The following is a 15,171-nucleotide window of genomic DNA, read 5'->3' as shown; positions in this document are numbered from 1 at the left end:
TCAGAGAAGGGATTTGTAGTCCTTTGGGATTCCATCCTAACCTTTCTGTGATTTTTGTGGTTCTCTCTTGGTTGTCTGCCTCTGTGTTCCTCTGTTTTAAATCCGATTACTTCTACAATATGGAAACACTCGGATGAGCTAAGCAACTGAATTTCATATGTGAAACAAAGCAGTAACACTGTGCATTCACTGTGAATATGGTGCTTGCCGATGCCAAAGGTGTGGATTGTTTATCAGAATAAAAGTCTGCTTCAACATTAATTGAGCTTGCTTGATTCCGATGTGGATATTCAGCTCATGATGCTGACTCACAGAGCAAACACTATTTCTCGGTCCACTCACAATGTAGCACACAGGTTAAAAGACCAAAGTTAAGAATGTTTGCGCTGATGGACCATAAATCCTAAAACCAATATTCAGAGCTACTGTCCACGTGATTAAATATTAATCATGCAGAGATGTGCGGAGCCAAACACACATATGGTGTTGACTAAGTTTGCTTTACAGCAGTAAATAAAGCTAAAAGGTGAGAAATGTGAAAAAAAAAATTCAATACATAAACACCAAATTTGTTCAGCTTTCTGAATCTGATGTTTTAAACTCAGAGGATGAAACAGTACAAAACCAAAGGAGAGAAAAATGCATAATGATAGCAACACTCATCAGAGGCTCCTGAATACAGAACACAGCGAAAGCTAGCTTCAGAGCAGTTGCCCAGATGAGAAACATTCACAACTTCTACAAAGAAATTCCTGGGAGGAAGACATGTTTTCTTGCTTGCTCTTTCTTCCTTTCACCCTTTATCTCTCTGGCTGTCTTCTTCTCGCTAAACAATTCCTGGGAGACAAAAAACAACAAAGACAAACGACTTTGGCCTTTTAAAAGAAGCGTCAAACCTCTCCCTCCAGTGGGCAGAGGATCCACAGAAGACTGCGTGTTTCTTGCTCACCTCCTGCAGTGGCATTAAGCACTGAAGGCTCTAGATGAGCTTCCTGTGGAGCTGGGACAGCCAGGACAAACACAGGCACTGTGCTGGTTTAAACAGACACTAGGCCCACTCAAGTGTAGCAGTTCATAAATTAAAGACATGAGCAAAGAGAGGAAGAAGGGAGACTGAGCAAATACAAGCAGCAAACACATGACAGAAAACTATCTCCCATTTGGCTTGTCACTCAACTCAAGAGAATGTGGCAGAAAAGGGGGAGAAGGACAAGCTCGAAACAGCAAGAGAGGAGACGGGGAAGCTAATAAAACTATATAATTGTTGATTTAAATGTTTGGTAAAGCTTTAGAATAGAAAAATTGTTCAAGTCTAACAGCTACAAGAGAAACACATTGAAAACATTCCAAGGCTAAAATGTATGCTTTTCTTTTTTTCTGGTCTAGAGAGGAGGCAAATGGGGAGGAGGGAAATGGAGAACAGGCACAGTGCCTCATCCACCTGATGCCATAATGCTTTCTTGCATGGCTTTCTTTTGTAACACAAGTCCTGGGCAGAGGAGAAAGGCAGACACAAAGAACAGACAGTACTCTCTGCAGGACCCTCTTTGTGCCATCGCCACTCGCAGGCGGCAGGACAAAGCTGTCAGCTGCCTGGACACCTCGTTAGCCCCGCTCCCTGCAGCTCTCACATGGCACAGGGTTGACTGCGGCCCTCCTGCAGGGACTGGCTCATCGCTACAGTGGAGCTTCAGCCACTGAGAAATACACACATACACACACAACATGGGACTGTACAGCATTAAAGACCAAAGGAGAAACACGGTGCTATAAAACACACCTGTTCTACAGAAGGTTCAAAGTCCTCCTTTCACAAGCCTTTCCATGGATATTTGCTTTGGTTGTTAAAGCTGATCTTTTCAAATGCAGCCCACAACAAAAGCATCTCAAGCTTGGTCGAGATGGCTGAGGGAACAGGATGAGACTTGCTTTCCTCCTCACACTCTGATCTTTTTTCTTTTACATTTCTTCAGTTAATGTAGGACGAAGAGTTGGGAATACAAAGACAAAGAGGTTAGCTGAACCTAGACAAAACAACCAATGCAGAGAAAAATCTCATTTATTTTGAGCGACCAAACTGAACTCATCAAGCAAAGTTTTGACAATAATTGTAGCAGTTAATACTACACTACATTTTAGCATAGCATTCAGAGTAGGTTGGGGGCTAAATCACATAAACTAATTAAAAGCTGGAAAAGCACATTTTAAAATGTTCTATTAAATACTTCTATGATTTCTACATTCTGAGGTTTCCAAGTGTTTCTGCTCAGTCTTCCAAAGGCACTATAAAGCTGTTTTGCTATCACCTACAGTCTGCTCCTGTTAGTACTGTGTAGAATTTCAAGTAGGGTAAGTGCTTAGTTTGCTAAGACCAGGCCAAATAAATATGCAGGAATTAGTTCCAGCTTCATACGCTGTTAAAATAGGATCCACCAGTCAATGCACCAAAACAACCCCATTCACCACACTTCACTTCATTCTGGCTACAAAGAAAAGCAGAGTAAATGTCATATTCACACACACACACACACACACACACACACACACACACACACACACACACACACACACAAAAATTCAAGGATAAACATACTTCTTTTGATTACAAATATTTATGTTCATAGGTACTGTGTGTGCTGATTTTTTCTCATTGCCACCTTTTACTTTTCCCAAGCAACGCTTACATTTTTCCTCCCTCAACATTCGGACATGCTTCTCTGATTTCTTACAATGAAGAAAAAAAAAATGCAGTTCATTCAAGCAACCAGTTCATGTCAGTCATGTGCAAGGTTTTAACCACTTCCACCCTTCAGAATATCATTCACCGTGTTGATCTTCAAAATAAGTACAAAAAATCCCTCACATTAAAAATTATAAAGGTGTTGCATGAAATGAGACACCACAGACGAATAAGCAAACACAACAACCAGCCTTCAGTCAAAGCAGATGTAGACTTTGTGGCCATTAGAAAATGCTGATGTACCAAAAGGCAGCAATCAGTCAGGCTGGGTGTAGCCACCTCCCATGTATCAGTCTGGACACCCTCGTTCAACAGCTGTGGACTCATATGTTACTGTCGCTCTACCTGCCACTGTCCATCCACAACCATACCACCCACAGCACACATCAATCATCCCGCTCCTGCTGCTTTTTAATCTGTTTCCACCCCCAAAGACCAAGGACGCTTCAAAATTACAGTGTAGAAAGGTCACTCCATCCAATTAGAACATCATCAGGGATGCACACCACAGGGTCATTGCCTGAACCATTGTAACACATAGTAAATCCTGGTACCCAAGAAAGAACCCCCACTCTGACAGGCTTCAGAAAGGCAGACAGAATACTCAGTAGTATTTTCAGGATGAATCTGTTAGAGACAAGTTGTTGTTGGGACAGATTTGAGAGGTAATAGCATGTAAAAGTGCTATGATAGGCCTATTCCCTAAAGATGAACAATGTTATCATCATTCCTTATGTTGACCTTGTGATGACCCCAGCTTCCAGATCAATGAGGTCTCCAATCAAGATTAGATCAAGCCTTTATATCTTTCCCCATCATTCTAGTATCTTGCTCATCACAAGGATTCTTCCTCATAATAGGACATAACTGGACACACAGAAAGTGCCAGGCCTTCTGGAACAATAGAGAACTTTTGGACCAAGCAGAATGATGGTAAGAACCATGTGGAGACCATTGTTTTGGGTCGGCAGAAGGAAAATAGCTAATGAGAGAGTAGAGCGAGAGGGAGACAGTGAAAGACAGTGAAAGACAGAGGGTGGGTCAGTGAGCTTTGAGCCACTCGTGGGCTGATCTAAGCCAATTAGACGCAAGTGACAGCTCAGCTTCATGGTCATGACACAACTAGACCAGAGCACTGCTCTGAGCCCCCACACCCCACAGTACAAGCCTGACTTGGACCCCAACAAGCCTTTAACACTTCACCCATAAAAGCCTAAATACCCATCTACCACAACCCCCAACACCCCGGACTGAAGCCAAGAGAGAGGGAGAGTGTATGCTTAACAAAAGATGTTCTCTCCCCTTCTGTCCTGCCTCCTCTGCTCTCCAGAAGGAAGTGGCTGGCTGAGCAGCGCTCTCTGCCTGGCTCCGTTATGGTCGACCAACTCTCTTGACATCTGATGTTGTTGAGAGTTGCTGTGGCGACAGGGAAAATCCACTGACCTTTGCCCTGGTGCTTCAAAACTTGTGAACCCGAGACAAGTGAAAACCAAAAAGCCTGGTGGGGGGATACATGAATGAGGAGTTTCAATTGAAAAATGGGGCTGGTTCATATGACCACCAACAGCTGTCATTAGTGTGGCACCTTCATCCTGTGAGCTGATAATGGTGCAGCCTTCACAGTATAGATGAGGGGAGGTGGTAGGCCACCAGGTTGTGAGTTGTCAGGGCTCCAGGCAGCATGGGCCTTGTGATTAATGAGACAGGGCATTGCGCCACAAGGAGCTCAGCAGCACGTGCCGCACTGGTGGCAACAACAAAAACTCCATACACTGAGGGATTGTGGACTCATCACACTTTAAAACAGCTAGTCACAAAAGGCTGAATATCAAAATTGACATTTATATATAGCAAAATTGTATTAAAATCGTATTTTTAAAAAAACATAAATAATCATGTGGCACGCCCATCATGCTGAAATTATAAATGCATGGCTTAATGCGTCCACTCATCTACGGTTGATGGAGCACCAAGTTTACGAAATCTGTGGATGGCTTTTTTTCGGGGGGTGAGGAATCAAGAAATGCAGAAATGAAGGATGACAGGAAGGAGTGATGGGGGTTGAGGGACACCCAGCAGGGGGGTGGGACAGGACAGCCCTCTGCACGTCTAACGTCTGCCACTCAAGTAAGTTAATGATGCCACGTTCTTGGGCCAACCATCCCCCTGCTGCGTGTGAGAAAAGAGAGACAGAGATAGGCGACTGAGGGTGTCGTGTCTTGGCACATGGAAGCAGTGAGAAGAGGTGAGATGCTCTTGTGAGGTGAGGGGGGTGTGGCACATTGGTGAAAATTTAGGGTCTGAGAACATTTATGACAGTCAACACCCCATTTGGCACTATTGAGTGATACATGAATGATACAGTATACCCCTCCTCTTTTTTTTCTTCTCAATTACATGGCTGTCTCCTGCCTTCATCAGCATGCTTTATCGAGTCAAGTTACTAATTAAGGTTTATGAGAACTTCTGTTAATTTTGTTAGCAGTCAATCACAAGGTCGCTATTTGATTTTGATAGCAAGAAGGGGAACGCGATCAGCATTTTGGCTTCAGAGCAGAGCGAGCATCAATTTAAGGGATAAGGGAGAACCGGAGGAGGGGTGTGGGTTGAAGAGCTGCAAGATGCTGAGGGAAAGATAACCAAATCCAGTATAGCCCTTAGCAAATGTAAAAAAAAAAATAAATTAAAAAAAAACAATCACTTGTTTAGGTTTAGTTTCACAAAATGTCTTTGTGGGGTAAATAAAACTTACTAAAGAACATCATAATACCTACATGAGCCCAGTCAGCCATAGAGCTGGTAATAACAATCCAAGATCCAGCAGCAATCTACTTTTCAGATTATACCGCTAAAAACAGAACTTGAGTAGGGCATACTATAAGAATGAAAAAGCTGACAGATGCTCATATCCCTTAATCTATAATTAAATTATCTGAGCTCTTCCTCCTCTGACACAGGAATAACCCTGCCTTCTTGAGCTATTTCTCCTTTCATACATCTCCCAATAACACTAGCATAACTATATTAGCAGTGTTTGCTAGAGATGCTCTCCAGACTGCCAAATGGACCTGAATGCAGCTCTGTTTTCAAGCCATGAGGTCAGATGATGGTCAATCAATGGGAGGTCACATCCAGACCTGGCCAAAGGTCAGCCTATCTGGACCCAAAGGTACAACGGGCCTATCAACCCCTTAACTGCTATGAATGGAACTAAATTATGTGGACAGCTCCCTTCTGCTTGGAGTCAGAGAACCTGATAAGAAGAGCAGTTTGCCCCATCTTTAAACTAATGTTTTATAATTAAAAAATGAGAACAACAAGCCAACAATATTTTTAAATCATAGCTAATTTTTGCCATTTAGGATTTTTTTTGTGCAGTTTTATGTAAGGGGGGATAAGTAAATTGCCAAAAACAGGCAATTAAACTAATAACACATTAGCTGCATAAATTATCAACCGACTAATTGCAGATGTATCCCACTCAGCATGTTTTGAATAATACTGTTTTCCATAGCCTGCCCCTACAGCAACAGAAGCCTAGATCGATATTCATGAAGTGTCAGAGTTGCAATTCATGTGTCTGTTCCACACAAACACCACAGGGACCTTCAAAAGAAAGATGGCAGCACAGCTAACATGTAAATTTCACAGTTAATGCCTGGGCATGGCTTATGTTGGCCAATTAAGCTGTTCTTTTCAGCTCCATTACAACGCTGTGTCTTGGGGTTCATTTTTCCCTTACTGTGCCATTTAGGGCTCAAATGGGCAAATGTTGACTGTGCCAGTTGGACGACAAAGGGGGAATTTGGAGTCTGTTACAGTGTGCGGGCACAGGCATGTGTGTGCTAGTGCATATGTGCCTTTACAAACCTTGCCTTGTGTATGAGAAACAGCTATGTACCGTTGTTCCTGTGTGCCTTTGTGTGTGGAGGTCTAATTTGTGCGTGAAACAGGAGAACACTAATGGCTTCTAAAGATCGGTGGAGTCAAATGAGCGTGCTCATCAGTTAGACACACACCCTTTGGTGATCACTTAGTGTCATTAGATTTCATTTCCTGTAGAATAAGAGGATCTTGGTAGATCCCAGACAAATCCCTGCAATCATAGCAACACTTCAGATGATTCACTGCCTTCATTTCATCCTTACTGGGTGGCGAGTGCTGTTGCGTGTGGTATTATTAAATTTAGACTGTTACACTAACAAGATTCATTCGAAACACACCACCAGTATGACATGACATGATTTATTTTCCACATTTTTTACTGAACCAGGAAGCAAAGAGAAAAGACAACTAACCGTCCAACCATTTGAACACACACACACACACACACACAGATGCAGTGAAACAGAGACAAACACATTCGGCACCTGCATGTTCGCTAATAGCTTTGCCCTGTACAGTGTAGAGCACAGGGGCCAGCAGCAAGAGGCACTGAGATAAGATTCTGCTTAGCATTTGAATAGAGAGTTCTGATTTCTATTCAGCTGGCCTTTGGCCATGCTAGTACTGAAGTGGTCTGGGCAAGTCTGTCTGGTGACTGGTCTCCACCGTGCCAGCAAATATGCAGGCTCATATCTGGCAATGTGCAACGTCTGTCAGTGTCCCGGTCTGTCTGTCTGTCTGTCCGTTTGGCTGGATCAGTGTCTGGCCGGTTAATAATCAGCCTGGCTAGCTGCTAATCATCCTCCCAGCTGCAGAAGCAGGTGGCCACACATACCACAGCTCCCAGTCTCATTCACCATGTGATGTCATTTCACTGCACCTGGTCATACTGCGTTACATATAAATGAGCAAGATAGTTTTCCCCTGTGAAACCAAGTGTCTGTCCCTGAAACGCAAAACCTTTGACATTTATTTCTCACTGGAATAGATGGGCAGCTTACTGTGGTGCATTGGTGGCTGAGTGAACGAATCACATTTCTGTGACTCATCCACACCTTGGCCAAGCCTGGGACTGATCCCAGAGCAGTCTAACAGGCACAGGCAGCAGTTAGGACCCAATCCACATCAAAATGGGAAGCTATTAGCTCTGGAACACACAAGGTCACCTTCAAAACACACACAGCATCTATGTAACTTCCTTTGCTGACATCTGCAATGGACGGAGCAGCACAATCATGCAGGGGCCAAGCTGCAAAGTGGAAAGGAACCACAGCTGTTTTAGAAAGTACTCTCAAACATTTGATCTTGTCTCCCCTCACTTTTGAAAGTGACTAAAATACTTATAGTATCAGTTTCAAACAGCAGGAAAGGAAGGAAGTGAGTGAGGGAGGGAGTGGAAAAAGGGAAAGATAGCACAGAGAGAGGGAAAGAGAAGGAAAGAGATGGAGACAGCAGAGACTGGATGATTAGGTTTCAACGCTGGTCTGCAGCTGTTGAGGGCTCTAGGTGTCCCTTACAGCAAACGTAATCCAAGTGAAACACATTATCTGTCTACGCCATGGAAAAAAAAAATCACAGTCATAACACATCCGGATCCTCAATAACGAGCGTGATGCAGGGGCAAACAAAGCTCAGTAAGAGTTCATTATTAGCAGCTGCAAAAAAGAGAACAAATAACTGCATAAACATATGAATTAATAATGAAGAATATTCCAGTGGTGATTGTTTTTCCCCCTAAAAACCACAAGGCTAGAAAAGCAATGAATACTGTGCTTCTTATGGTCAGTTTGCAGTATGTGTTTTCTCCTCCTCCCTTCCCCGGTTCCCTCCTTTCTCCCACAGTTCAGTTAAGAATGTAATGAAGCTGAACTGCTGCATCTCCTACATTCCCCAAGGGCTACTTTAAGGAGGGAATGTCCTTAATGTTTGAACAACAAGAAAAACAGCCACAAAAGCCATTTACCTTAAGCATTTTTAAGTTTGCTTATGTACTTGTGCAAATGTACGTGTGTACTTGTGTGTGCACAACAGTATTTAACCGGACATATCCATCAGAACACCAGTGTGCAGTCTGACATACGCAGCCCAAAATAAACACACTGAAATGTGGACCTGGCTGAGTCCTGACCCTTTCACAAGATCAATCCCCAGCAGCATTGTGCACCCTGCAGTGTTGGGTGATGGCATGCATGCATGTGAATAAATGTGTTTTTTAAGGGTGTGTAGGAAAGTATAAGGGATAATGGACATTTGAACCAGGAACTTGAACACAGAAAAAACACAGCACTTCACACACCAGAGCCTGAATCAATTTCGGCAACATTTGATTCAAACCCACAACCGCTAGTGACTGAACTTCAGCCCTTCATCCTGTCACCTCCTCTCTGGCTCCGTATGATGGATTACCATCTCTGGCAGCCTCAGAGGGTCTTAGAGAAAAGGGAAGGTGGGTGGGGGAGGTCAGTTACGACAGGGACATATTCATCGGAAGGGAGCGCTAGGTTAAGGAATTATGGTATGACAGAGATCTGGGGTGGATAGGAGAGGGCAAAGGGGTTTTCAGGGGTCAGAGGATCCAATCCCAGCTGGACGCAATGGCAAGCCACCCTCAAAACGCCGTGGTCTACAGGGATTTAACTCGGGGTCACATTTTTGATTAATATTATTATCACTCACTTGTCCTTTCGCCCACTTGCCAGCAAATAGAGTGGTATCACACATATTAATCCAACTCTGGTAAATGGCACACCTGTGCAACAAATTAAAATAGACTTAGAATTGGAAACCTCATGTGTTATTAACAGATAGACACTGAAGACTAGATTAATACGGTGATAAGGGTTTATTGTTTTGATGCTAAACATAACAATTTGCAAAATGTACACAATTCAAATAAACCTGAACCATCACTTTAAAAAATGACAACAAAAATCAAAGACCAATACAGTGAAGAAAGCAAGATCTTGTCACCCAGTCGGTGTTTTAAAGTTAATCAATAATCAGCCTGCAGACATATTTCAATAATTTAGAGCTCAGTCTACATCTGAAACTGTCTGATGAGAATAAAAGATACCTGTCTAAAAGGGCTTGCTTTCTGCAATGCTGTCAGATTTGTAAAATTTATACTCTATGTTAATGCAAAAATTCTTTTTTAACTTTTTTTTCTGGTGAGTGAGCATCCGGGGTGTGTAGCATGGGTGATGAGAGACATTGTGGAGCAAAGAGGAACGAGGCAAAACACAGGCAGGCAGGGAGAGAGACAAAGCAATAGACCTGCATTGTCAGAGTAGAGAGGCCATCAATAAAAGTGTCACTATGAAGGCAGAAAGAGGGAGAGTGTGAAGAAGCGAGAGCGGGGTATATAAAAGAAACACAACAAAACCTGGTGCGACTGGTGCTTCATCTTGCTGGCCACTAATGGGCGTGAGAAGCGGCTGGTTCAGCACTCTTTGCTTGACGGCTCACTCCTCCTGTGACGGGCCATGGCATCCTTGATGGAGCGCCACGCACTAACTTAATCCAGTTTGTACACTCAAAGGTGACATAATGGTATAAGTAGAGAGGTGAAGTTTGAAAGAAAAGGAGACAAAAAGACTGATAATAGGCTGAGAAAGATGGTCAAAGGTCATCCCAAACTTGGATCTAAGTACTCGATCTCTTCGCCACCTACTCACCACATTTTCCATCTTTGTCTACAGCTTTTGCCACACCTCTACATTACTGTTGTCGTGATTCAGCCACAATGTATGTGCACGGTATTTCCCTTCTAGAGTTGCTGCTGTCGCTTCATCTAAAGGTAACACAGGCAATCTATTTCCCTAGGTGGAGCTGGGGAGGTCAGAGCTGGGACACAAAGCCCGCTGAGGAAAGTAAAAGTGCAGTCTCAGGATGTGTGCATCTGTGTGTGTGTGAGACAGTGAGGCTGTTAGTGACCGTAGTGTATTCCCATGATTTATCTTCCTGTGAGACTTTCCAAATTTCTGTTCCATTTCTGCAGCCCGGCCTCTTTCCAAGCATGGCACAGGAGTTAGGTATCTGTAGGAGCTCCTCATTTACTGTGACCATCTGTGACTGATAAAGGTGATACGATCAAGCTGCGTGACGCTGTATATGGCTGGAAAACACTATAGCCTTGCATCTGAATATGTGTGTGTGTGTGTGTGTGCGTATGAATAGAAAGGAAGATCTCTACAGAGGTCAGCAAACTCCAGCTGACACATTTAATCAGGGATTTTTTCCTCTCTCACACTATCAGGAGAAGATATGTTTCACACGCTTGCCCTCTCTCCCCATACCTCTTATCACTGGACAACATTCCCACTTTTTCTGCATGTATGCTTTTTGCTTTTCCTCTGTCACATCACTGCTTGTTTCAGCTCAGACAACAGTGAGCTCCAGCAGGAAGGTTTTATAAAATTATTTTTTACTTTTTTTTATATGAAAATGTAATAAGCTAGGAAATACTTTGGTGTGGTGTAAGCAGCAGATTTATGTTTATTTTATCTGTGTGAGCAACTGATCTTTTATTTATTGAGCAAGTTATTGAAAAACCAGACCAACTGTTTTAGATGGACCCGGAAATTTGTGTTTTACACATCTAAGAACATAAAGGAACAGACACGTCAAGATGTGTGGTATGAATAAAACACTTAGATATTACACTTACAAATGAGAGTTTCTGAGACTGTGTTGTATTTCCTAACTATAGCATGCATCATTAATGCGCTGTAATGGTTGCGCTGTTGCTGTTTTCTTCATTACCCTTCATTATTTCTCAAGGACTCCCGCACAGATTAAACCTCAGTCTACCGGGGTTTATACAAGCATGAGGGCAGGTGTTTGTGAACACGTGTGTGTAAGTGCGTGAGTGTCTGTTGTTTGTGTGCACTTGTCACCCCGTTTTCTCATTTCTGAACTGGAATAATGAGTCCAGATGAGCTCAGCAGTGCAGCTCATCCTGACTCCCCACCTGGCTTGCTCCTTTTGGCCCATCCCTTTATTAGCTCCCCCCTCATGCTGGACACAACAGCAACAGCTTGGTAACCCTCCTCCTCTCTTCAACACTCGCACCTTTCCCAACTCAATTTTCCTGCTAATTACCTTGTTGTACGAGTACCAACTGCTACCTAACGATTCACTTAATTGCAGAAGTGGTACATTAGATGATATCAAAGGACCTTTTTAAAAGTCATCCAATCCCATTCCAAGCGGCATTTAGAACCAACCCAAGACATCTGTTTCATTTCAGTGTCATTTGCATTTTTAAAGGTTAAAACCGAACAAAGCTGCAAAGGTATACATCTAAAACTCATTTTTTTGTCTTCATTTATATGTGGTGCCTTTCCCCTGATGATTACATACAGTTAATACACAAGTAGACATGTCAGAGGGCCTATATCACAGTTGGCACTCAATTAAAAGTGATATGTGCTAGTTTCAGGTGGATGTAGTTTGCGTCATGCACCTGAAAAGATAGGGCTAATTAACGTTTTCCTTGGGATCCTATTGCCCCAGGTGTGCCTTGTCACACTTACATATACACAGATACTCGCAGTGCTAGCAATTTATTCAGCAGCGATGGCTGCAGCTTGCATTTCTGACACAGGCTTCACAATGATTTATGAACCTGCTCATTGACCTAGTTTATCCTGAAAAGAGAAAAGGGGCACATTCTCTTATACGCAGTATATCCCATATTGCTGGCCTGGAGTCAGTTTTGAAGAGGAGTAAGATTACAAGGCAGGCTGCTCCGATACCCTCTAGGCAACACATTTACAAGTTCTCTTATCTTCTGAAGTACAGGACAGTGAACAACAGCTATAATGAAATCTCTCCCCAAATGCAGCAGAGTGATGTCTGGGCATTATCCCCACACTCTGCACATGCACCATGGAGCTAGATAACACAAAGCAGCTCCTAGAGTTCATGTTCTTGTCCATCTATTTGTGCTCAACATCCAACACTTAAAGGAGACAAGGTTGCAGACCTAAGCCCAGTAAAGGCACAAGTGCCCCTGTCCACTCGGGCCCACATTAATAATGCACTGGCACCTCTTGGAGGGCTCTTCCCCCTTTGCCTCTTCACTCCACATTTCCTCCTCTAAAAGAGAGAGTGGTGAGTCCGGCCCAGCTTGATGCCTGGCATGCAGCAGCGCCACTCTGTTCAGTGGACACAGAGTTCAATCTGTTTCAGAACTGCAATTCAATTATCTCACCAGGGTCCTGTTCAACCACTCGTGAATGGAAGGGGGGCAAAGGTGCGTTCAATACAATGGAGGGGGAGATCGAGGCAGGGGATGGGGGAGGTTTGGGGGGGGCTACAAGACATATCATAAACACAAATCCAGTTCAACATGGATATAGATTTAAATGGTGCTTTTTCTTGCGAGATTAGCTTTGGCTTTACAATCACTGGACGGATGTCAGGACCTGATAAAGCTAATCACTGCTGTAAAGCGAATGCAGAGGGATTTAGCACATCGCCCCCCCTTCTGCCCCCGCAGCCCCCTGAAGACCTGGCTGTGAAAGAAAACTGAGAAAGCCCAGGGCCCAAAACAGACCAGGCATGGAGCGTGCCGCAAAGTGCCCCTCCCTCTTCTTTAGGCTCTATGATACCCTTATCTCAGTAAAAATGAAACAGAGGAAATACGCTGCAAAATGGGTACATTTTTTTTTAATCACGGAGGTCAAATTTCTAATCATCACTTTGTAGATGTCAACAAATACCTAAAGTTTACTGAAAAGGAACATAATTATTTGGTCATCTAATCACATTTAAAAGACCAAAAATAGTCTATATTTAAAAGATGGAAAAAGATAGTGCACTCTAACCATGACAAAACTACTATAGCAAATGACTCTGGAGCTCTGCACTGTTTCTGACCATTTTGATACCCTTAAGCCAGAAACTTGATTAGCTCAGAAAGAAATGCTGCCAATCAGCTTCAGGAAATTCTCCCTCAAGATGCTCAGGATTACCTACAGTATCATTAGAATTGAAACAAATAATTCATGTCTCCATATAACACACTACCTGAATATTTAAACATCTTTTTCCTTCTCCTCACCTTTTCCATTTTCTTCAACATGCCTCTGAGGGCTTTGATCTCCTACTATTAAAATAATTCATATCAAAATTACCCTACTTTAACAAAAAGTCACATTTGTGCACCATCACACTGTAATCAAGTAACACAGTAAATGACTGTCGAACAGAGCCTTTTCCTGCACCCACACTCCATCTTTGTCAGGCCACCATTGCTGTCATTCTCAAACTGCTATGCCTCATACAGGCTCAGCCCAGTATGCTGTCATTATAATGAAGTGTGTTCAGCTTATTTCACATTTTCAAAGTTGGTCCTTGTTAAGTGTTTTACAGCAGAGGTAAAATAAACCAAACTCCAATTAGAAGTCTTCACTGTAATTTAAAAAGTAAAGACCTCAAAGTACTGAGTGAAAAATTCAGTGTATTTATTTTTTTTAGCCAGTAGTGTTGTATAGATTACTTTACACCATTCTTTTGTTATACCTTGTACAGTATATAGAGCTATACAAACATGTCCAGTTCTGTACACTTGTTTGTAGCCTCTATGCTGAACCTCACTCTCAAACCTGGCATCAATGTTAATACCCATCAGATGTGGGTTATACATATTTCTTCACCTAGCTCTGCTCTTCCCTCCTGCCCTAGTGACCCCTCACCCTTCACCTTTAAGCCATTCAAGTAGTCAATGCCTCTATTCAACCCCCTCTGCTCCTCAGTCCATATTACATGAGAAAGAGAGAGAGCGAGACTATGAGAAAGAGAGAGAATACTGAAGAAGAAAGGCTAAGAAACCGTGTTAGAAGGAAAAAATAAAATAATCGAGAGGGTTCATCAATTTTTCATGAATTTTCATTTAGAGTGGGAGAGGCCTCTTACAGCAATCGATAGATCAAGCTGCTGTCACACAGTTAGCACCTGGGGGCCACTGGAAGGCCCTCGGGAAGGCAGGGCAGTGGATCAGAAGCAGAGACCAACCCCCTCCAACCCATTTCCTAAGGATCAAAAACTAACTATGAATTTTACTGTCATCACCTCAGAAATACAATTACAAGCAGAGGATGTTGTTCCTGCTCTCTTTTGTCTAAAAATCTAAAACATTTGATTTCCAATTTTTGCTTGTTTTATGTTGTCTAAGGAGTCCAGCTCAACATTTTGAGAGACTGTCTAAAGTTTGTCACTGTCATGATAAGAATTCTCCTTTTCCACAACATAAGGACATAGGGACTTTCCACTCCACCTTATGGGCATTTTGAGGTGCCTGGGAGTGGCTGTATAGGAAGCCCATCCTGAGACTGCTGGGGGGTAGGCTCATCTTCAAAGGTAATTCGATCCACAGCTCAGGTTATGCCTGTCACCATTTACCAACAGACTTCAGAAGGCCTGTGCTAAATGTCCATCACAAGCTGTGCTTGTCATTCGACCCCCACTCACCTGCGAGAGAGCCATGTCAGCCATGCCATCATGTTCCCATCATAAAGCCTCCCAGCAGCTTTACGTACATA

The 15,171-nt window shown here is 43.0% G+C and overlaps 1 protein-coding gene across 6 annotated transcripts in view; it reads right to left on the bottom strand.

Moving 5' to 3' along the window:
- The window catches only part of robo2 (roundabout, axon guidance receptor, homolog 2 (Drosophila)), a 154,019-nt gene that overhangs the window by 124,819 nt on the left and 14,029 nt on the right, over nt 1-15,171 (bottom strand). The window lies entirely within an intron of this gene.

This window comes from Oreochromis aureus, linkage group 14, assembly GCF_013358895.1.
Source record: "Oreochromis aureus strain Israel breed Guangdong linkage group 14, ZZ_aureus, whole genome shotgun sequence".
Classification (NCBI taxonomy): Eukaryota; Metazoa; Chordata; class Actinopteri; order Cichliformes; family Cichlidae; genus Oreochromis; species Oreochromis aureus.
Note: the sequence above shows the minus strand (reverse complement) of the source record. Positions and strands in the feature narration are given on the sequence as shown.